The sequence below is a fragment of the Ranitomeya variabilis genome, chromosome 3 (assembly GCF_051348905.1).
Source record: "Ranitomeya variabilis isolate aRanVar5 chromosome 3, aRanVar5.hap1, whole genome shotgun sequence".
NCBI lineage: Eukaryota > Metazoa > Chordata > Amphibia > Anura > Dendrobatidae > Ranitomeya > Ranitomeya variabilis.
In genome coordinates this window covers 749,445,506-749,468,866 of record NC_135234.1, presented here as the reverse complement: position 1 = coordinate 749,468,866, position 23,361 = coordinate 749,445,506, and the positions used below count along the sequence as shown (strand labels likewise).

Sequence of the window (23,361 nt, the reverse complement as noted above, 5' to 3'; positions counted from 1 at the left end):
CATGTGTGGCCACCATCCAATTTCTGGGTATGGTTTGGTCTCCACCCACCAGCTCTGAGACAACTGAAAATTACAGATACAACATGCACAGTGGAAAACTACTGAAAAAATGCAGAATAAAAGCCATGCGATTTTCAGAAGGAGTTGTATTCTTCATGTACACACACAACAGTGTGTTGAAAGTCACCTGAAATGACAGGTACATAATGATAAGCAGATGGAATAAGGGAATGTATAAAAACTGTATCTGTACCGTTAATTTTACTTTATAACATCATTTAGAGTTTTCATGAGCGGAAATAACTAACTCATTGTATTTAATGTTCTCAATATGTGTTTATTTCCCGGTTGCACAATCTCTTTAAGTGCTTCTAATGGGGGTGTTTAATCGCTCTGTCCTTGAGTTCTCTCCTTTATGTAAGAAGCATTCAAGAACTTCCAATTTGCAGGCATTATTCTACAATTATCATCTTATATTGTGATAAAACACTACCTTATTATAGGTTTACTGATAGAATATGTCTACCCACTCGTCTTAAGTAAGGAGGAGGGAAACGTTAGGAGATGACTATTGTTCTTTTGAGACTTCAAATAAATTTAAAATCAATCAAAATTAAATTTACGGGAGTAACGTACTCAGAAGACGAGCTTATAAAAATCTTGGGCCAGTTTACATTTTCAGCAATCACCTTGTTCTACAGAAGTATGAATTTTAGAAGGAGTTATTTGTGGCGTGAGTAATATTGCAGGGCCTACAATAATTCACGCTAATCAGGTCAGAAGCAAATATAGGTTGGTATTGGCCCCTATCCCATGTTTGAAGCCCAAATACCACCTGGCCTCCTATTGTAGCCACATATCGCTGTGGCTGTCCTCTATATTGACCTCTGTAATAAGTAGCCTATATTTGCATTGTTTTTGCAGACCACCTTCAGCATTTGCCATCAAACCAATCCAGAGAAACTTATTCACCCAATGAAAGCAGAAGGAAGGTCAATTTAGACTCCATTTGGTTGGCTTCATACATTTTTTTGGGGGGCGGGGTCACATGGTTGGCTCAATAGAGTTAATAGTTAACCCTTTGGTCTCTACAAGTGGGATCGATAAGAGGTTATAGTTGCATGCAACTTTACTGTTGTGCGGGGTTACAATGGTTAGACCCCCTCTAATCTAATATTATCATCCCAACATGATCCTGTACTGTTCACTGCTTCCAGGCCCCCACTGCATGTCCCAATCATGGCATTCAGCCGACTGGGCAATCTGCACACTTGGCTGTCCAGCTAATCAGAATACAAAGCCATTGAGCAATTCAGAGAACTGGCTGTTCTATATATAAAAATGAATTAAGGTTTTACCCGTTTTAGTCTTAGACAACATTTTTTATGGTCCCTTTCAGGCTGTACCTTCTCTAGTACGTCTTTTCTGATTTTGACCCTCATGTTGTTCTTGAAATTGTACCAGTCCAGACCCCCTGGATAATGTGCTAGACTCCTGTTCTTCTGTTTCCAAACCCCAACTCACTCTTACCTATGTTCACTTTCCCATCTGATTCTGATTTGTTAATGACTCTTTTGGGGACCGTGTCCTGTGTAAGGGTGGTGAACAATGGCTATCACGTACCTACCCCTAAAAACACCAATCGCGTTGTATTATATTGTAAATTTTGTCATGCGTCCTGTATATATATTGTGATATGTGATGTTTACCTATAATATGTATAGTGTTTAAGAATGTTCGGGACTAGCCCATAGTGTGAAGGGATTAGTGTTAGGGCAAGTGACTGTAGTTGGCCAAGTTCAAGTACAGGTAGTTGAGAGTGAGGGCCGAACAGCAAGGTGAAAGCATACGTTGTTCTGGGCAGTATGAGGCTTTCATTAGAATTCCCTGGGTGAATATACTCTAGTAACGTCTGGAGCCAAAGGCTCAAACCCAGTGCTATGGTGAGCACTCTAACCACTTCCATTAGGAGTAAGATAGAAATCTAGTTGCGAGTGGGAGAATTAACGGACCTTGGATGTACTGCGGGACTGGGCTGGGAATCCCTGGGACTGACAGGACCAGTTAAAGCAGGGATAGTGCCAGGACATCATGGAGTAGCAGCTCGCCAACGACTATGACCTTCTGGCACTTTACATCTGTAACTTCTCTTGCCCAAGTCCAAGTCTCTATCTATTGGTTACAGTATGAATACCAAGGGATCCTTTAGATTACACACCCTAATCTAGCCTGTGCCAAGCACTGTGGCACTCAAGTCCCCGTTCCAAGTGAGGAAGTCATTATAACCAAATGGACATTGATGGAGCATCCAGGTGATATGTCATCAATGTCAGTTGCTGAACCCATATTCTGACCCCAGTTGATTATCTTGGATGGTGTCAAACTCGGAATGGATAAGACCGGCGGACAGCACAACACACACAAATAACAGGATGGGAAAAGGGAGAGGAAGGCCCTAACAGTAGGGAACGAGGGATGGGGTACCTCAACCTTTGCCTATCCCTAAGCTCCCCTAACACCCTATGTGGATCCTTCTCCCCGCCGTCATCACGTACCTGGTCCCTAGCTGTAACCCCACAATACCCTGGTTAGTGCACTGGACGGCAAGGATGCTAGTCTCACCACTGCATATAGTATAAACACAGGGGGTAGTGACAAGCACGAGACAGACAAGGTAAGAAAACAAGAAACTTATCTCCAGGCTCCGCTGCCAAGCTCCACACAGCAGAGGATACGGAAAGAGGACCCCAAACTCCACAGAAGTAGCAGATACAGCGCTGATACCAGGGAGCTGCAAACTGATAGGCTGGTCTACATAGACAAACTCTATTACCAACAGTCAGCTGATGCATCATGTGACTATTTAAATGAAGGTGAGAGTGATTATGATCCACAGCAGCTGACCAGCAACAAAGCATCTGCCAGCAAGGAAATGGAAATTAACACTTGCTGGACCAAAAGGGAAAAAAGCCACATTTAAATCATAGCAGAGCCAGAGCTGCCACAAATCCAAAAATGAATTGTGACAGATGGGGCATGATCAAGGGACGCTCTTCAAATTTCTTGTGGTTTAGTGGTCAAAGTTAGTGTTGAGCGATACCTTCCGATATGCAAAGGTATCGATATCGGATTGGATCGGCCGATACCGGCAAAATATCGGATCTCGCCGATACCGATACCAATGCATATCAATGGGACACAAAATATCGGAATGGTTCCCAGGGTCTGAAGGAGAGGAAACTCTCCTTCAGGCCCTGGGATCCATATTCATGTATAAAATAAAGAATAAAAATAAAAAAATATTGATATACGCACCCCTCCGACGGCCCCGACTCTCACCGGTCCAAGCGTCTGCCTCCGTTCCTAAGAATGCAGAGTGAAGGACCTTCGATGACGTCGCGGCTTGTGATTGGTCACGTGACCTCTCATGTGACCGCTCACGCGACCAATCACAAGCCGCGACGTCATCGCAGGTCCTACACTCACTGCATTCTTAGGAACGGAGGCTGCCGGTTACACCGCTAAGGTCCAGGCTCCGCCAGAGGGGTGAGTATATCCATATTTTTTATTTTTATTCTTTATTTTTTACATGAATATGGATCCCAGGGCCTGAAGGAGAGTCTCCTCTCCTCCAGACCCTGGGAACCATACACTGGGAACTTCCGATTCCGATTTCCGATATCACAAAAATATCGGCCGATACCCGATACTTGCGGTATCGGAATGCTCAACACTAGTCAAAGTGTGAAGAATGGGGCACCTGTAAACTCCATATCCTAATTTAAACCGTGCCAAGACAATTGTGGCATACAAATCAACCATTCTAGGTGAGCAAACCATCACAACTAATTGGACATTAATGGCACAACCCAGTGATATATCATCATTGACAGGTTCTGAAATCATCTTTTGCCACTAATGATGAACCATTTTAGGGGTCACAACCTGTGGTTTTCATGCTGCAAAGATCACACCTCTGTTTAGTGGTTAAAGGTGAAGACTAAGAATTTTCTAGATTCTGCACCCTTAAACTTCATTCAGATGTTGGTGAAACGCAGTCTGCGTATGGACCACTATTCATGGTCTGGCCATTGGTCTCCTGACCAGAACTTGACAGTCTTAAAAAAATATATGAAATCTGTAAATCTGTGGTCAGGGATTCAAGCTTGAGGAGGATAATTTGCATATTCCAGGTGCCTTCTGGGAAAAGCAAAGAGTCTCCCTCAGCAAGAAGATCGTTGGGTACAGCCGGGACCAGCTGCTTGGAAAGCATCACCAAACCAGGGATTCAAGCTTGAGGAGGATAATTTGCATATTCCAGGTGCCTTCTGGGAAAAGCGAAGAGTCTCCCTCAGCAAGAAGATCGTTGGGTACAGCCGGGACCAGCTGCTTGGAAAGCATCACCAAACCAGGGATTCAAGCTTGAGGAGGATAATTTGCATATTCCAGGTGCCTTCTGGGAAAAGCGAAGAGTCTCCCTCAGCAAGAAGATCGTTGGGTACAGCCGGGACCAGCTGCTTGGAAAGCATCACCAAACCTGTGCCTGTAGGACATTATTGCAAGAAAGCTTGGCTGAGTAGATTACACAAGAAGGAAAGCACACAGCAAGTCAGCAGGATCTGGGAGCAACATGGCAGATGTGACAACCTACATGGTGAGCTGCAGCATGTGCTACATGTTCGCAGATCGACCAGAAGAAGAATCCAATTTCACCTGTCAGAAGTGTAGACTAGTGGCCCTTTTAGAAGAAAAGGTGCGGGGTCTGGAAGAAAGAATAGCAACTTTGAAACTCATCAAAGAGAATGAGGACTTCCTAGACAGAACAGAAGCATCTCTACTGGTCACAGAAGGTGAAAAAAGTGTCAGAGAACCTCCAAAAGCAGATGAGTGGAAGCATGTGACCAAAAGAAGCAAGAAGACCATGGAGAAATCACCAACCACACAACTGAAGAACCGATATCAAATCTTTGTAGAGGTTGAAGATGGCACACCTAAGGATGAAGCACTACCAGCAAGCAAAAAAGAAAAGGGTACGCAGCAACAAGTGACAGCAAAAAGTACAGCCAAGAAGCAACGAAGAGTGGTGGTAGTGGGAGACTCACTACTGAGAGGCACAGAAGCAGCCATCTGCAGACCGGACATAACCGCAAGAGAAGTATGCTGCCTTCCAGGTGCGATGATCAAGGATGTGACTGATAGGATACCAAAGCTCTTCAGCTCCAAGGACGTCCACCCATTTCTTCTGATACATGTTGGCACCAATGACACCGCAAGGAAGGACCTACCGACAATCTGCAAGGACTTTGAAGAGTTGGGGAAGAAAGTAAAGGAACTGGATGCACAGGTAGTTTTTTCTTCTATCCTTCCAGTAGACGGGCATGGCACCAGGAGATGGAACAGGATCCTTGATGCGAACAACTGGCTAAGACGATGGTGCAGACAACAAGGATTCGGATTCCTGGACCACGGTGTGAATTACTTGTACGATGGACTCCTCGCCAGAGAAGGACTACACCTCAACAAACCTGGGAAACACACATTCGCCAGAAGACTCGCTACACTCATCAGGAGGGCGTTAAACTAGAAGAAGAGGGGACGGGAAGAAAAACATTAGACTCGAACAAAGAAGACCCAGGAAAACATACTCAGAAGGGAGGTAAGAACATTTCTAAAACAATCCACAGCGAGGAGATTGGAACAAAACAAAATCCTCTAAACTGCATGCTCGCAAATGCCAGAAGCCTGACAAACAAGATGGAAGAACTAGAAGCAGAAATATCTACAGGTAACTTTGACATAGTGGGAATAACCGAGACATGGTTAGATGAAAGCTATGACTGGGCAGTTAACTTACAGGGTTACAGTCTGTTTAGAAAGGATCGTAAAAATCGGAGAGGAGGAGGGGTTTGTCTCTATGTAAAGTCTTGTCTAAAGTCCACTTTAAGGGAGGATATTAGCGAAGGTAATGAGGATGTCGAGTCCATATGGGTCGAAATTCATGGAGGGAAAAATGGTAACAAAATTCTCATTGGGGTCTGTTACAAACCCCCAAATATAACAGAAATCATGGAAAGTCTACTTCTAAAGCAGATAGATGAAGCTGCAACCCATAATGAGGTCCTGGTTATGGGGGACTTTAACTACCCGGATATTAACTGGGAAACAGAAACCTGTGAAACCCATAAAGGCAACAGGTTTCTGCTAATAACCAAGAAAAATTATCTTTCACAATTGGTGCAGAATCCAACCAGAGGAGCAGCACTTTTAGACCTAATACTATCTAATAGACCTGACAGAATAACAAATCTGCAGGTGGTCGGGCATCTAGGAAATAGCGACCACAATATTGTACAGTTTCACCTGTCTTTCACTAGGGGGACTTGTCAGGGAGTCACAAAAACACTGAACTTTAGGAAGGCAAAGTTTGACCAGCTTAGAGATGCCCTTAATCTGGTAGACTGGGACAATATCCTCAGAAATAAGAATACAGATAATAAATGGAAAATGTTTAAGAACATCCTAAATAGGCACTGTAAGCGGTTTATACCTTGTGGGAATAAAAGGACTAGAAATAGGAAAAACCCAATGTGGCTAAACAAAGAAGTAAGACAGGCAATTAACAGTAAAAAGAAAGCATTTGCACTACTAAAGCAGGATGGCACCATTGAAGCTCTAAAAAACTATAGGGAGAAAAATACTTTATCTAAAAAACTAACTAAAGCTGCCAAAAAGGAAACAGAGAAGCACATTGCTAAGGAGAGTAAAACTAATCCCAAACTGTTCTTCAACTATATCAATAGTAAAAGAATAAAAACTGAAAATGTAGGCCCCTTAAAAAATAGTGAGGAAAGAATGGTTGTAGATGACGAGGAAAAGGCTAACATATTAAACACCTTCTTCTCCACGGTATTCACGGTGGAAAATGAAATGCTAGGTGAAATCCCAAGAAACAATGAAAACCCTATATTAAGGGTCACCAATCTAACCCAAGAAGAGGTGCGAAACCGGCTAAATAAGATTAAAATAGATAAATCTCCGGGTCTGGATGGCATACACCCACGAGTACTAAGAGAACTAAGTAATGTAATAGATAAATCATTATTTCTTATTTTTAGGGACTCTATAGCGACGGGGTCTGTTCCGCAGGACTGGCGCATAGCAAATGTGGTGCCAATATTCAAAAAGGGCTCTAAAAGTGAACCTGGAAATTATAGGCCAGTAAGTCTAACCTCTACTGTTGGTAAAATATTTGAAGGGTTTCTGAAGGATGTTATTCTGGATTATCTCAATGAGAATAACTGTTTAACTCCATATCAGCATGGGTTTATGAGAAATCGCTCATGTCAAACCAATCTAATCAGTTTTTATGAAGAGGTAAGCTATAGGCTGGACCACGGTGAGTCATTGGACGTGGTATATCTCGATTTTTCCAAAGCGTTTGATACCGTGCCGCACAAGAGGTTGGTACACAAAATGAGAATGCTTGGTCTGGGGGAAAATGTGTGTAAATGGGTTAGTAACTGGCTTAGTGATAGAAAGCAGAGGGTGGTTATAAATGGTATAGTCTCTAACTGGGTCGCTGTCACCAGTGGGGTACCGCAGGGGTCGGTATTGGGACCTGTTCTCTTCAACATATTCATTAATGATCTGGTAGAAGGTTTACACAGTAAAATATTGATATTTGCAGATGATACAAAACTATGTAAAGCAGTTAATACAAGAGAAGATAGTATTCTGCTACAGATGGATCTGGATAAGTTGGAAACTTGGGCTGAAAGGTGGCAGATGAGGTTTAACAATGATAAATGTAAGGTTATACACATGGGAAGAAGGAATCAATATCACCATTACACACTGAACGGGAAACCACTGGGTAAATCTGACAGGGAGAAGGACTTGGGGATCCTAGTTAATGATAAACTTACCTGGAGCAGCCAGTGCCAGGCAGCAGCTGCCAAGGCAAACAGGATCATGGGGTGCATTAAAAGAGGTCTGGATACACATGATGAGAGCATTATACTGCCTCTGTACAAATCCCTAGTTAGACCGCACATGGAGTACTGTGTCCAGTTTTGGGCACCGGTGCTCAGGAAGGATATAATGGAACTAGAGAGAGTACAAAGGAGGGCAACAAAGTTAATAAAGGGCATGGGAGAACTACAATACCCAGATAGATTAGCGAAATTAGGATTATTTAGTCTAGAAAAAAGATGACTGAGGGGCGATCTAATAACCATGTATAAGTATATAAGGGGACAATACAAATATCTCGCTGAGGATCTGTTTATACCAAGGAAGGTGACGGGCACAAGGGGGCATTCTTTGCGTCTGGAGGAGAGAAGGTTTTTCCACCAACATAGAAGAGGATTCTTTACTGTTAGGGCAGTGAGAATCTGGAATTGCTTGCCTGAGGAGGTGGTGATGGCGAACTCAGTCGAGGGGTTCAAGAGAGGCCTGGATGTCTTCCTGGAGCGTAATAATATTGTATCATACAATTATTAGGTTCTGTAGAAGGATGTAGATCTGGGGATTTATTATGATGGAATATAGGCTGAACTGGATGGACAAATGTCTTTTTTCGGCCTTACTAACTATGTTACTATGTTACTATGATAGTCACACCCAGTCTGTTACCAGAGGTCTATGCTTGGACCATATTTAACAAATGTCTAAAGCAACGGTGGCACTCAAATCATCATTCCAAGTCAACAAATCATTACAACCAATTTAATATTGATAGCATTCCCAGGTAATAAATATGTCATCCATCTCAGTTGTTCAATCTTTTGCCATCAATCGATAACTGTTTTTTGGGGGACCATGATCTAGGGACTCTCTTCAAATTCCCTTCTGTAATAGGGTGTGAGGCAGTGACTCGTGTCACAGGTAGGGGTCACTGTGTGTTCTCCTCAGGTTGTGCATGGAGATGGATGAAGTCCATAGGTGTGCATGGCAGTCACGGATTTCCGGTCCGGATTTTCCATGTGACTGAAAGCCACAGGTTTGTTTGTTAAAAACCCTGCAGTAAGGGGTATGGGTGTGTCAGGTGCAATGTCAGTGTCAATCTGGTGTGTGCTGTTGTGCAAAGCAGAGGCCTGCAGAGCACTGGCTATGTGTGTGAAGCAGCACAGGCCAGCGGAGCCAGCAGCTATGGCAGCTGACTAGCCTGGTACTCGCAGTGTATACAGCAATACAAGTCGTCCATGGTAACTGGTCTTGGATGTGGACAGTCCTTTGCCCTGAGGTGAACCGGAGGTGGATGTCCTGTGCCCGAAAGAGTCAGATGTGGACAGTCCTGTGCCCGGAGGTGGATGTCCTCTGCCGGAGAGAGGACTGGCATGTGTGGTGATTGCAAACAGGTGGATATGGTGCCCGGCTGCTATCCGGAGGATATCCTGGGCTGTGTACGGCTGTGTGAGTAAAGAGTCTGTGATACAGCGGTGCAGGACACCCACGGGAACTAGTCAGAGGAGGACTGGCGTGTGTAGTGTCTGCAACATGTGAATCTGTGTTAGGAGACTGTAATATGGCATGCGGTCGCCCCATGGATACTTCACAAGGAGAGGTCAGGCGTGTTTAGGGACTGCAATCTAAAAGCCATATGATATGTAGTGCTATGAAACGGGCACTGAGAGGAGATGCAACTGTGTGTATTGAACTTTGATGACGTGTACTATAAAATGCAATGCACCTTTATGTGTGAAGTAACACATTAAAGAGACTTTTGTGTTTGAACTTTGTGGGTCACTGCCTCTTCACTGCGTACGGTGCTACCGCAGCATTACAAGGGGTTAATGCAAAACTTGAGCTTGGATTAAGTTGGTATACATGCAGCACATAATATAAGGTTAATGGAAGAAGATGGGGGAATTTCTAGACTCCGCATCCTAATCTAGACTACAATATTAAAGGTGAGCAAATCATTGCAACTAAATGTACATCAATGGCACAACCTTAAGATATGTCATCAATGTCAATGTCTGTTGCACAAATCAATTTCAGATATTAATTAACTATTTTTGGTACTCCATCCCTGTTTAGTGCTTAAAGGGTGAAGACCCAGAATTTTCGACACCCTAATTTACACTGCATTTCTCAAGGTGAGCAAATCATTACAACTAAATGGACACTAATGGCACATTCTAGTGATATGTCATCAATGTCAATGCTAGTTTCTCAAACCATCTTTTACCACTAGTTGACAACTACTTCAGGAATGTGAACCAATTCTCTGTTAGTAGGTTGAGCAGAATAGCAAGTATTGTCTAATCTCCTTATCCTAAACTAGACTGCGCCAGGGCACTCAAGTCATCGGTCATTTCGGTGAGCAAATCTTACAGCCATGTGAACACTGATGGCAAATCTAGTGATGTAGCATCAAATCCTATAGTTGAGCGAATTTTTCTAAATTCGCTTCCGATTACGATCAGCGGCGAATATTGTTTTTGCAATATTCGACGAACACAGCTGAACGTCATTGGACTCAATGGGAGTAGAAATGACCGAATATGTTCGGAATTGATCGTCAAATATAAATTTGTCACGAATAGGGTACTAATATGGCACGAATATGGCAAATTCAGATTCGGCAACCGATTACGAACATATTCGGTCAATTCCATCAAATCCTAAATGAGAAACCCCCAATGCACAATAAATAACTATCGACCAAATGATGGTTCAGCGGATCTTTTGGTTGACGGCTAGTTCTCCCGACTCTACATTGAAGGGGCTGACTCATCCCAAAATAAAAAAGGAAAGGCAACCCAAAATCAGACATGTTAAGCCTACTCTCTCCGGGCAACGGGGAGACCTTCATACACATTAGACCGTTAGCCAATCCTGGTGTTACTGGGGAGTTTGGCTCAAAACTTTTTTTTAAGCAAAACACCATTTCATTTTAGCAATATCACAACGTGGCAGCAGTAATGACAACGTAACAAGACAAAAGTAAAAAATGACATTGCATCATGCATATATTAAAAACCCATCTATTTTGCCTAGATCTACATGGAGATCAGCTTGTTCCATCAGCAGCTCTCTGGAGCTGGATCAGATAATACATATTCCAGATATGAATGTTTACAAGGTTAAGTGATGAGTGGGCTGAAGCCTCAAGGATAAATGACTGCTGTCTAAAGCACCTTATTTTTCTTTGCATCAATAAATTACTTGGGATTTAGATTATATTTCCAGAGAAAACCTTTCAAGAACTACAGAGCAAGAGTGACACAATGCATGTCAAGGTGACTATTGATGAATACATACTGTACAATGCCATCTGTAGAATAATAACCCCTGGAACATTTACTGTAAGCTTTCTTGTACAAGTTTTCATTTGCAGGTATACAAAGAGTTTGGGGCACTTACCAATTGTGTTTCCTTAAAAGGATAGTTTGGAATTAGAAAGTTTATTATTTTCCAAAAATGGTGACACTCCTGTCCACTGCTTCTGACTGGCATTGTAGATAATCTCCATTTAAATGATTGTAACACCAGACACAAATGGTCTGACCTCCATTACCCAACCACTGACTTGACTACATGTCTGGTCTCCTCTGGTTTCTTTGATACTGGTCAATTTGTACTTTGACACAATAAACCACCAGTTCCACCACTGCAGCATATCAAACAGTAGACTAGCTTAGGGCTCTGATATCCACGGGGCCAGCTGAGAACCAAACTACCTTCACAGGAAAAAGATTGCCCTGTAGGCAGGGCAGGACTGGGACTAAAATTCAGCCCTGGCATTTGAAGTCACACAGGCCCACTTGTCACATGGTGACTGTATAATATCTTTGTACACTTGTAGGCTACAAGAAGTGAGGGGAGTGTAACACGACTATATAACATATAATTACAGCTGTATCCAGCATTACAGCTCAGCCCCCATAGAATGTAATACAGCACAGCCCCCATAGAATGTAATACAGCACAGCCCCCATAGACTATAATACAGCACAGCCCCTATAGAATGTAATGCTGCACAGCCCCCATAGAATGTAATGCAGCACAGCCCCCATAGAATGTAATGCAGCACAGCCCCCATAGAATGTAATGCAGCACAGCCCCATAGAATGTAATACAGCCGGCCCCCATAGAATGTAATACAGCCAGCCCCCATAGAATGTAATACAGCCAGCCCCCATAGAATGTAATGCAGCACAGCCCCCATAGAATGTAATGCAGCACAGCCCCCATAGAATGTAATGCAGCCAGCCCCCATAGAATGTAATACAGCCAGCCCCCATAGACTATAATACAGTACAGCCCCATAGAATGTAATGCTGCACAGCCCCCATAGAATGTAATACAGCACAGCCCCCATAGAATGTAATACAGCCAGCCCCCATAGACTATAATACAGCACAGCCCCATAGAATGTAATGCTGCACAGCCCCCATAGAATGTAATGCAGCACAGCCCCCATAGAATGTAATGCAGCACAGCCCCATAGAATGTAATACAGCCAGCCCCCATAGAATGTAATACAGCCAGCCCCCATAGAATGTAATGCAGCACAGCCCCCATAGAATGTAATGCAGCCAGCCACCATAGGATGTAATGCAGCCAGCCACCATACAATATAATGCAGCACAGCCCCATAGAATGTAATGCAGCACAGCCCCCATACAATATAATGCAGCACAGCCCCATAGAATGTAATGCAGCACAGCCCCATAGAATATAATGCAGCACAGGCCCATAGAATACAATGCAGCACAGGCCCATAGAATATAATGCAGCACAGGCCCATAGAATGGAATGCAGCACAGCCCCATAGAATATAATGCAGCACAGGCCCATAGAATATAATGCAGCACAGGCCCATAGAATGGAATGCAGCACAGGCCCATAGAATGGAATGCAGCACAGCCCCATAGAATGTAATGCAGCACAGCCCCCATACAATATAATGCAGCACAGGCCCATAGAATGGAATGCAGCACAGCCCCATAGAATATAATGCAGCACAGCCCCATAGAATATAATGCAGCACAGGCCCATAGAATGGAATGCAGCACAGCCCCATAGAATATAATGCAGCACAGCCCCATAGAATATAATGCAGCACAGGCCCATAGAATGGAATGCAGCACAGCCCCATAGAATATAATGCAGCAGAGGCCCATAGAATGGAATGCAGCACAGCCCCATAGAATATAATGCAGCACAGCCCCATATAATATAATGCAGCACAGCCCCATAGAATATAATGCAGCACAGGCCCATAGAATATAATGCAGCACAGGCCCATAGAATGGAATGCAGCACAGCCCCATAGAATATAATGCAGCAGAGGCCCATAGAATGGAATGCAGCACAGCCCCATAGAATATAATGCAGCAGAGGCCCATAGAATGGAATGCAGCACAGCCCCATAGAATATAATGCAGCAGAGGCCTATAGAATGGAATGCAGCCAGCTCCATAGAATATAATGCAGCAGAGGCCCATAGAATGGAATGCAGCACAGGCCCATAGAATATAATGCAGCACAGGCCCATAGAATGGAATGCAGCACAGCCCCATAGAATATAATGCAGCAGAGGCCCATAGAATGGAATGCAGCCAGCCCCATAGAATATAATGCAGCAGAGGCCCATAGAATGGAATGCAGCCAGCCCCATAGAATATAATGCAGCAGAGGCCCATAGAATGGAATGCAGCACAGCCCCCCCCCCCCCCCCCCCAATAGCTCCACAATCCAGTCATCACTCATTGATAAAAAAAAACAAAAAAAAAACACTCTACTCACCTTTCCTCCTGCCCCGCGCTGCTCTGGCTCTGGTGGTCTCAGCAGTCGCAGTCTGCCCGCCCGGTCATACAGCAGGTGCGCGATGATATGACGTCATCGCGCACCCGCAGTGTCAGCGGCAGGCAGAGCGGGGAATGATGGGAGAGGAAGCATCAGCAGACGCTCTCTCCTCCATCATTGCATTCAACTGTACCGGCGTCTATGACGCCGGTATAGTTGAATGCGGGGCCGGGAGTGCACCGACAGCGGGGGGAGTGTGCCGACAGCGGCACACTGGAGCGGCCCACTACTGCCACCGGCCCTTCTGGCATTTGCCAGAACTGCCCGATGGCCAGTCCGGCCCTGCCTGTAGGTGATTTGTGTCATCTAGCTGGGAGTTTCAGGATTCAGATCACCAAAATATGTCCACACGTGAAATATCTATTCTAAAATGACCGCAATATTGAATTCTCACAACCATAATCAGCGCCAAATGGTAGTGTTACACACCTGTCCCTGGTATCACTCTCCATACTTCCTTCCTCTGTGTCCTCTGCCCTCAGTTGCGCTCCATGTCAGATTTTGCAAGTTGCTCTGAGTGGATCTATGACATCATCTCCTTAGGCCTATTTAGGACTCATTTAGACACACATCTGTGTCTTGGGATGGAGACTCTAGTCCTATATGTGGTGTGCTTCACCATCTGTGCTTTTTGTGTTTTTGCTTGCTTTCATCTATGCTGGGTTCCACTTCATAAGTCCTGCCGCTCCTGAGATTCCTGAGCATGCCAAGTCCTCTCTGCCCATGTACCTTCCTGCTTGCTGCATCAACGCCCTTGATCCATATCCATGAGCCTAACAGGAAGGTACAGTTTTAGCTATTGGTTGCTCCGTGTGACTGTACCCTTTGATAAAGACCAGCTGTAGAATTTACCTGCTGATGTGCATAAGTAAAACTTGCAACAAAATTCAGCAGGGGACATAAAATATTAACAAAACTGAACCACATGCTGCACAATATTTCTACATTACACTTGACCTGTTGTGCATTTTCTTCTGCAGATTTTAACTACTTTTAATATACTGTAGAGGGGTGTTAATCAGCAGCAAAATTCACATGGGACATGGATTTTTCTGTGGATTTACCATGAATGAGCGACAAAATCTGGTGGAAACATATACAAAGCTTAGTCCTTATTGTTCATTTGTACTTTTCGCTATCACAGGTTTTGGGGAATAGTTGATAACTCGAACGTTAACTGAGAAGTGTGGAAACCAACAATATAAAATTACCGCACAATTAAATAGGACAGATCGTCAGCATTCTGCCATATATAGTTAATCACAAATTGAATTATTCAAGCCCAGTAATGATCACAGACTGCACATGAGTCAACAGTGTGATGCAGCAGCAAAAAAGGCAAACACAGTTCTAGGATGTATGAAGAGAAGCATAGAGTCTAGATCACATGAAGTCATTATCCCCCTCTACTCCTCCTTGGTCAGGCCTCATCTGGCATACTGTGTCCAGTTCTGGGCACCACATTATAAAAAAGACATTGAAAAACTGGAGCAAGGTTAGAGAATAACGACCAGAATGGTGAGCGGTCTGCAAACTATGTCCTACGAGGAACGGTTAAGGGATCTGGGACTGTTTAGCTTGGAAAAAAGAAGGCTGAGGAGACAAAATAGCTGTCTACAAATATCTGAATGTCACAGTGTAGAGGGATCATCAATCATTATTCTCATTTTCACATGGAAACACGAGAAGCAATGGAATGAAACTGAAAGGGAGAAGATACAGATTAGATATTAGACAAAACTTTTTGACAGTGAGAGTGATCAATGAGTGGAACAGGCTGCCACGAGAGTTGGTGAGTTCTCCTTCAATGGAAGTCTTCAAACAAAGGCTGGACAGACATCTGTCTGAGATGGTTTAGTGAATCCTGCACTGAGCAGGGGGTTGGACATGATGACCCTGGAGGTCCCTTCCAATTCTAACATTCTATGATTCTATGAAATATATTTAATCACAAACTGAATTATTCAAGCACATTTATGTCCTGCTAGCGGGCAGCCAAAACAGATCAAAACAATTTAATTACATGTATACATTTGGAAATGTTCCCTTAAAAATGTTGTTATCCATACACTATGTCCAATAAACAAACTTAAATGACTTCCTATATCAGTGTTTCTCAACTCCAATCCTCAAGACCCACCAACAGGTCATGTTTTCAGGATTTCCTTAGTATTGTCCAGGTGATGGAATTAATGCTTGACAAGGTAATGAAATCATCACTTGTGCAATACTAAGGAAATCCTGAAAACATGACCTGTTGGTGGATCTTGAGGACTGGAGTTGAGAAACACTGTCCTATATTAAAGTAAAAGAGATAGGCTTGAAAATAAGATACATGGCTAAAAGAGATGATCAATGAAATCTGTTCCAGGTTATCTATATATATAATTGTCTAAGGGGCACTTCCGTCCGTCTGTCTGTCTGTCTGTCACGGAAATCCCGCATCGCTGACCGGTCGCGGCCGCCAGGCCGCAACCAATCAGCGACGGGCACAGTCCGGCCGCGAATTCGCCTCTTGCTACTCTCTGTCAGTGCCCCCTCCAGTCAGCGCTCACACAGGGTTAATGGCTGTGTTACACCGCGTTATGCCGCGGTGTAACGCAGTCCGTTAACGCTGCTATTAACCCTGTGTGACCAACGTTTTACTATTGATGCTGCCTATGCTGGGCAATATACTACGTGGCTGTGTTATATACTGCGTGAGCTGTGCTGTATACTACGTGGGCTGTGTTATATACTACGTGGCTGTGTTATATACTACGTGGGCTGTGTAATATACTGCGTGAGCTGTGCTATATACTACGTGGCTGTGTTATATACTATGTGGGCTGTGCTATATACTATGTAGCTGTGCAATATACATGGCTGGGCAATATACTACGTCGCTGTGCTATATACTGTGTGGCTGTGTTATATACTACATGGCCTGTGTTATATACTATGTGGGCTGTGCTATATAGTACGTGGGCTGTGTTATACACTGCGCGGGTTGTGCTATATACTGCGTGGGCTGTGTTATGCACTGCGTGGGCTGTGTTATACACTGCGTGGACTGTGTTATATACTACGTTGGCTGTGTTATACACTGCATGGGCTGTGCTATATACTACGTGGGCTGTGTTATACACTGCGTGGGCTGTGCTATATACTACGTGGCTGTGTTATATACTACGTGGGCTGTGTTATACACTGCGTGGGCTGTGCTATATACTACATGGCTGTGTTATATACTGCGTGAGCTGTGTAATATACTGCGTGAGCTGTGCTATATACTACGTGGCTGTGTTATATACTATGTGGGCTGTGCTATATACTATGTAGCTGTGCAATATACATGGCTGGGCAATATACTACGTCGCTGTGCTATATACTGTGTGGCTGTGTTATATACTACATGGCCTGTGTTATATACTATGTGGGCTGTGCTATATAGTACGTGGGCTGTGTTATACACTGCGCGGGTTGTGCTATATACTGCGTGGGCTGTGTTATGCACTGCGTGGGCTGTGTTATACACTGTGTGGACTGTGTTATATACTACGTTGGCTGTGTTATACACTGCATGGGCTGTGCTATATACTACGTGGGCTGTGTTATACACTGCGTGGGCTGTGCTATATACTACGTGGCTGTGTTATATACTACGTGGGCTGTGTTATACACTGCGTGGGCTGTGCTATATACTACGTGGCTGTGTTATATACTGCGTGAGCTGTGCTATATACTACGTGGCTGTGTTATATACTACGTGGCTGTGTTATATACTACGTGGGCTGTGATATATACTACATAGCTGTGCAATATACATGGCTGGGCAATATACTATGTGGCTGTGCTATATACTATGTGTTGTGGATTCTGTTTTTGGGCTCCCTCTGGTGGTTACAACTGGTACTGGGTGACTTTGGTGGGTTGCGGTTTCTGGTTTCCACCTGTCCATCAGAGGCTGGGTGTTTCCTATTTAACCTGGCTTCCCTGTCATTCCCTTGCCGGCTATCAATGTTCTCAGATGTTCTCAGTTTGGTTCTGACTACCTGCTTCCAGATCTCTCAGGATAAGCTAAGTTATGCTTTTCAGTTGTTTTGTTTTTTGTCCAGCTTGCTAAATATTATTCTATGCTAGTTGGAAGCTCTAGTGGGCTGAGGTGCTCCCCATGTGCCATGAGTTGGCACATGGGTGCTTGTAATCTCAGGATGGTTTTTGATTAGGGTTTTTTGCTGACCGCTCAGACCCCTTTTGTATCCTTCTGCTTTCTAGTTATAGCGGGCCTCGTTTTGCTAACTCTATTTTCATATCTATGTGCGTGCCTTCCTCTCATTTTCACCGTCAATACATGTGGGGGGCAACTATACCTTTGGGGTTTATTTCTCTGGAGGCAAGTTAGGTCTTTATTTTCTCTGCAGTGCTAGTTAGCTCTTAGGCTGGCACGTGGCATCTAGAATCAACGTAGGCACGCTCCCTGGCTATTTCTAGTTGTGTTTGTCAGGAGTAGGGCAGCGGTCAGCCCAGGTTCCATCACCCTAGAGCTCGTCCGTTATTTTAGTTATTTTTGCTTGTCCAGTGCGATCCCCTAGCCATTGGGATCCATAACAGTATAGCCGGCCTACAAAGTGTGAATTGTTTGGGCTGAAGCAGGAGAAAAAGAAGTGTTGAAGGGAAATTGTTTTTTTTTGTTTTTTTCCCTCAGTGTTTTGCTGCCTAGCCTTTAATTGCTGTCTAGCTGCTTCTTACCTCCTCTTAACCCTTGAATGGCTCTGACCTTAGCTGTGTAACATGGATGTCCAGAGTTTGGCTTCCAGCCTGAATAATCTCGCTGCAAAAGTTCAAAACATACAGGATTTTGTTGTTCACACTCTTATGTCTGAACCTAGAATTCCTATTCCAGAGTTTTTTTCTGGAGATAGATCTACCTTCCTGAATTTCAGGAACAATTGCAAATTGTTTCTTTCTTTGAAATTTCGCTCCTCTGGAGACCCTGCTCAGCAGGTCAAGATTGTAATATCTTTCCTGCGGGGCGACCCTCAGAATTGGGCATTTGCATTGGCACCAGGGGATCCTGCATTGCTCAGTGTGGATGCGTTTTTTCTGGCACTGGGATTGCTCTATGAGGAACCTAACCTGGAGATTCAGGCTGAAAAGGCTTTATTAGCCCTCTCTCAGGGGCATGATGAAGCGGAAGTATATTGTCAAAAATTTCGGAAATGGTCGGTACTTACTCAGTGGAATGAGTGCGCACTGGCTGCAAACTTCAGAGATGGTCTTTCTGAGGCCATTAAGGATATTATGGTGGGGTTCCCTGCGCCTACAGGTCTGAATGAGTCTATGACTATGGCCATTCAGATTGATCGGCGTTTGCGGGAGCGCAAACCTGTGCACCAGTTGGCGGTGTCTTCTGAACAGGCACCTGAGACTATGCAATGTGATAGAATTCAGTCCAGAAGTGAACGGCAAAATTATAGGCGGAAAAATGGATTGTGTTTTTATTGTGGTGATTCAGCTCATGTTATATCAGCATGCTCTAAACGCACAAAAAAGGTTGATAAATCTTTTGCCATAAGTACTAAGTTCATTTTGTCTGTAACTCTGATTTGTTCACTGTCATCTATTTCCGTCGATGCCTATGTGGATTCGGGCGCTGCCCTGAGTTTTATGGATTGGTCATTTGCCAAACGCTGCGGTTTTAGTCTGGAGCCTCTGGAAGTTCCTATTCCTTTGAAGGGAATTGACTCTACACCACTGGCTATGAATAAACTGCAGTACTGGACACAAGTGACCATGCGCATGACTCCCGTTCATCAGGAGGTGATTCGCTTCCTTGTACTGTATAATTTACATGATGTACTAGTGCTTGGTCTGCCATGGTTACAAACTCATAATCCAGTCCTGGATTGGAAAACAATGTCTGTGTTAAGCTGGGGATGTCAGGGGGTTCATGATGATGCACCTCTGATTTCAATCGCTTCATCTACTCCTTCTGAGGTCCCTGCGTTTTTGTCTGACTATCGGGATGTTTTTGAGGAGCCTAAGCTCAATTCGCTCCCTCCTCATAGGGATTGTGACTGTGCTATAGAATTAATTCCTGGCAGTTAGTTCCCTAAGGGTCGTTTATTTAATCTGTCAGTGCCAGAGCATACTGCTATGCGGAATTATATTAAGGAGTTCTTGGAAAAGGGACATATTCGTGCATCTTTGTCCCCTCTGGGAGCAGGTTTTTTTTTTCGTGGCTAAAAAAGATGGTTCCCTGAGGCCTTGTATAGATTATCGCCTTCTGAATAAGATTACAGTCAAATATCAGTATCCATTGCCATTATTGACTGATTTGTTTGCTCGCATTAAGGGGGCTAGGTGGTTCACTAAGATAGATCTTCGCGGTGCGTATAATCTTGTGCGGATAAAGCAGGGTGATGAATGGAAAACCGCATTTAATACGCCTGAGGGCCATTTTGAGTATTTGGTAATGCCTTTTGGACTTTCTAATGCTCCTTCAGTCTTTCAGTCCTTTATGCACAATATTTTCCGTGAATATCTGGATAAGTTTATGATTGTGTATTTGGATGATATTTTGGTGTTTTCTGATGACTGGGAGTCTCATGTTCTACAGGTCAGGAAGGTGTTTCAAGTCCTGCGGGCCAATTCTCTGTTTGTGAAGGGCTCGAAATGTCTCTTCGGAGTCCAGAAGATTTCTTTTTTGGGGTACATTTTTTCTCCTTCTACTATTGAGATGGATCCCGTCAAGGTTCAGGCGATGTTGTGAATTTGGATTTTGGGCTCCCCCGGTGGTCACTGGTGGTACTGGACTTGTGTGCTTCACTTTCTCTGTTCACCTGTTTCCATCAGGATATGGGAGTATCCTATTTAGCCTTGCTGCTCAGTTATTCTAGTGCCGGCCATCAATGTAACCAGAGCCTTTCTGTTGCATGTTCCTGCTTCTAGACTACTATCAGCTAAGTTGGACTCTTAGTCCTAAGTTTGTTTTGCATTTTTGTTCCAGTTCACAGTTATGTTATTTTTCTGTAGCTGGAAGCTCTTGTGGGCCGAAATTGCCACTCCGGTGTCATGAGTTGACACATGAGTCTTAAAGTAATTTCGGGATGGTATTTTAATAAGGTTTTCAGCTGACCGTGAAGTTCCCTATTGTATCTTCTTGCTATCTAGTAAGCGGACCTCGCTTTGCTGAACCTACCTTCATACTGCGTATGTCTTTTCCTCTGAACTCACCGTCAATATATGTGGGGGGCTTCTGTCTCCTTTTTGGGGGAATTTCCCTAGAGGTAAGCCAGGTCTGTCTTTTCCTCTATTAGGGTTAGTTAGTCCTCCGGCTGGCGCTAGGCGTCTAGGGATAAAACGTAGGTACGCCACCCGGCCACTGTTAGTTGTGTGGTAGGTTTAGCTCACGGTCAGCTCGAGATTCCATCACCCAAGAGCTGTTCTGTTATTTATGTTCTCTGACGTTCCCTTGCCATTGGGAACCATGACAGGCGATTTGTGACTGGACACAACCTACATCTGTTAAGAGTCTTCAGAGGTTCTTGGGTTTTGCTAATTTTTATCGTCGGTTCATTGCTAATTTTTCCAGTGTTGTTAAACCTTTGACTGATTTGACTTAAAAGGGTGCTGATGTTGCTAATTGGTCTCCTACGGCTGTGGAGGCCTTTCAGGAACTTAAGCGCCGGTTTTCTTCTGCTCCTGTGTTATGTCAACCAGATGTTTCACTTCCTTTTCAGGTTGAGGTTGATGCTTCCGAGATTGGAGCGGGGGCGGTTTTGTCACAGAGAAGTTCCGATGGCTCGGTGATGAAGCCATGTGCGTTCCTTTCTAGAAAATTCTCGCCCGCCGAGCGCAATTATGATGTGGGTAATTGGGAGCTTTTGGCCATGAAGTGGGCATTTGAGGAGTGGCGTCATTGGCTTGAGGGTGCTGGACATCGTGTGGTGGTCTTGACTGATCACAAAAATCTGATTTACCTTGAGTCTGCCAGGCGTCTGAATCCTAGACAGGCTCGTTGGTCGTTGTTTTTTTCTCGTTTCAATTTTGTGGTTTCATACCTGCCAGGTTCAAAGAATGTGAAGGCAGATGCTCTTTCCAGGAGTTTTGTGCCTGACTCTCCTGGAGACTCTGGGCCTACTGGTATCCTTAGGGATGGGGTAATATTGTCCGCCGTCTCCCCAGACTTGCGACGTGCATTGCAGGAGTTTCAGGCGGATAAACCTGATCGTTGTCCACCAGAAAGACTGTTTGTTCCGGATGATTGGTCCAGTAGAGTCATCTCCGAGGTCCATTCTTCTGTGTTGGCTGGTCATCCGGGAATATTTGGTACTAGAGACTTGGTGGCCAGGTCTTTTTGGTGGCCTTCCTTGTCAAGGGATGTGCGTACCTTTGTGCAGTCTTGTGAAGTGTGTGCTCGGGCTAAGCCTTGCTGTTTTCGGGCCAGTGGGTTGTTGTTATCCTTGCCTATCCCGAAGAGGCCTTGGACGCACATTTCCATGGATTTTATTTCAGATCTCCCTGTCTCACAGAAAGAAAATGTCCGTTATCTGGGTTGTGTGTGACCGCTTTTCTAAGATGGTTCATTTGGTACCCTTGCCTAAGTTGCCTTCCTCCTCTGAGTTGGTCCCTTTATTTTTTCAGAACGTGGTTCGTTTGCATGGGATTCCGGAGAATATCGTTTCTGACAGGGGATCCCAGTTTGTGTCTAGATTTTGGCGGACGTTTTGTGCTAAGATGGGCATTAATTTGTCTTTCTCGTCTGCATTCCATCCTCAGACGAATGGCCAGACGGAGCGAACTAATCAGACCTTGGAAACTTATTTAAGGTGTTTTGTTTCTGCTGATCAAGATGACTGGGTTGCCTTTTTGCCACTGGCCGAATTTGCCCTTAATAATCGGGCTAGTTCTGCTACTTTGGTTTCTCCTTTCTTTTGTAATTCGGGGTTTCATCCTCGTTTTTCCTCTGGTCAGGTGGAGCCTTCGGAGTGTCCTGGAGTGGATGTGGTGGTGGACAGGCTACATCAGATTTGGAATCAGGTGGTGGACAATTTGAAGTTGTCTCAGGAGAAGGCTCAGCAGTTTGCTAATCGCCGTCGCCGCGTGGGTCCCCGACTTCGTGATGGGGACTTGGTGTGGTTGTCTTCTCGTTTTGTCCCTATGAAGGTCTCTTCTCCCAAGTTCAAGCCTCGGTTCATCGGTCCTTATAAGATCTTGGAGATTCTTAACCCTGTATCTTTTCGTTTGGATCTCCCAGCATCGTTTGCTATTCATAACGTGTTCCATCGGTCGTTATTGCGGAGGTATGAGGTGCCCGTTGTTCCTTCGGTTGAGCCTCCTGCTCCGGTGCTGGTGGAGGGAGAATTGGAGTATGTTGTTGAGAAGATCTTGGATTCTCATGTTTCCAGACGTAAACTCCAGTATTTGGTTAAGTGGAAGGGTTATGGTCAGGAGGATAATTCCTGGGTGGTCGCCTCTGATGTTCATGCGACTGATTTGGTCCGCGCCTTCCATAGAGCTCATCCTGATCGCCCTGGGGGTTCTCGTGAGGGTTCGGTG

General features: G+C 44.4%; 1 long non-coding RNA gene across 1 annotated transcript in view; it reads left to right on the top strand.

Annotated features, from left to right (window-relative positions):
* Positions 1-23,361, top strand: part of LOC143818593 (uncharacterized) — a 48,673-nt gene that overhangs the window by 10,344 nt on the left and 14,968 nt on the right. Inside the window, exon 2 of the long non-coding RNA XR_013224627.1 lies at positions 10,042-10,100. This is a non-coding gene — a long non-coding RNA (uncharacterized LOC143818593). The remainder of the gene's footprint in view (positions 1-10,041; positions 10,101-23,361) is intronic.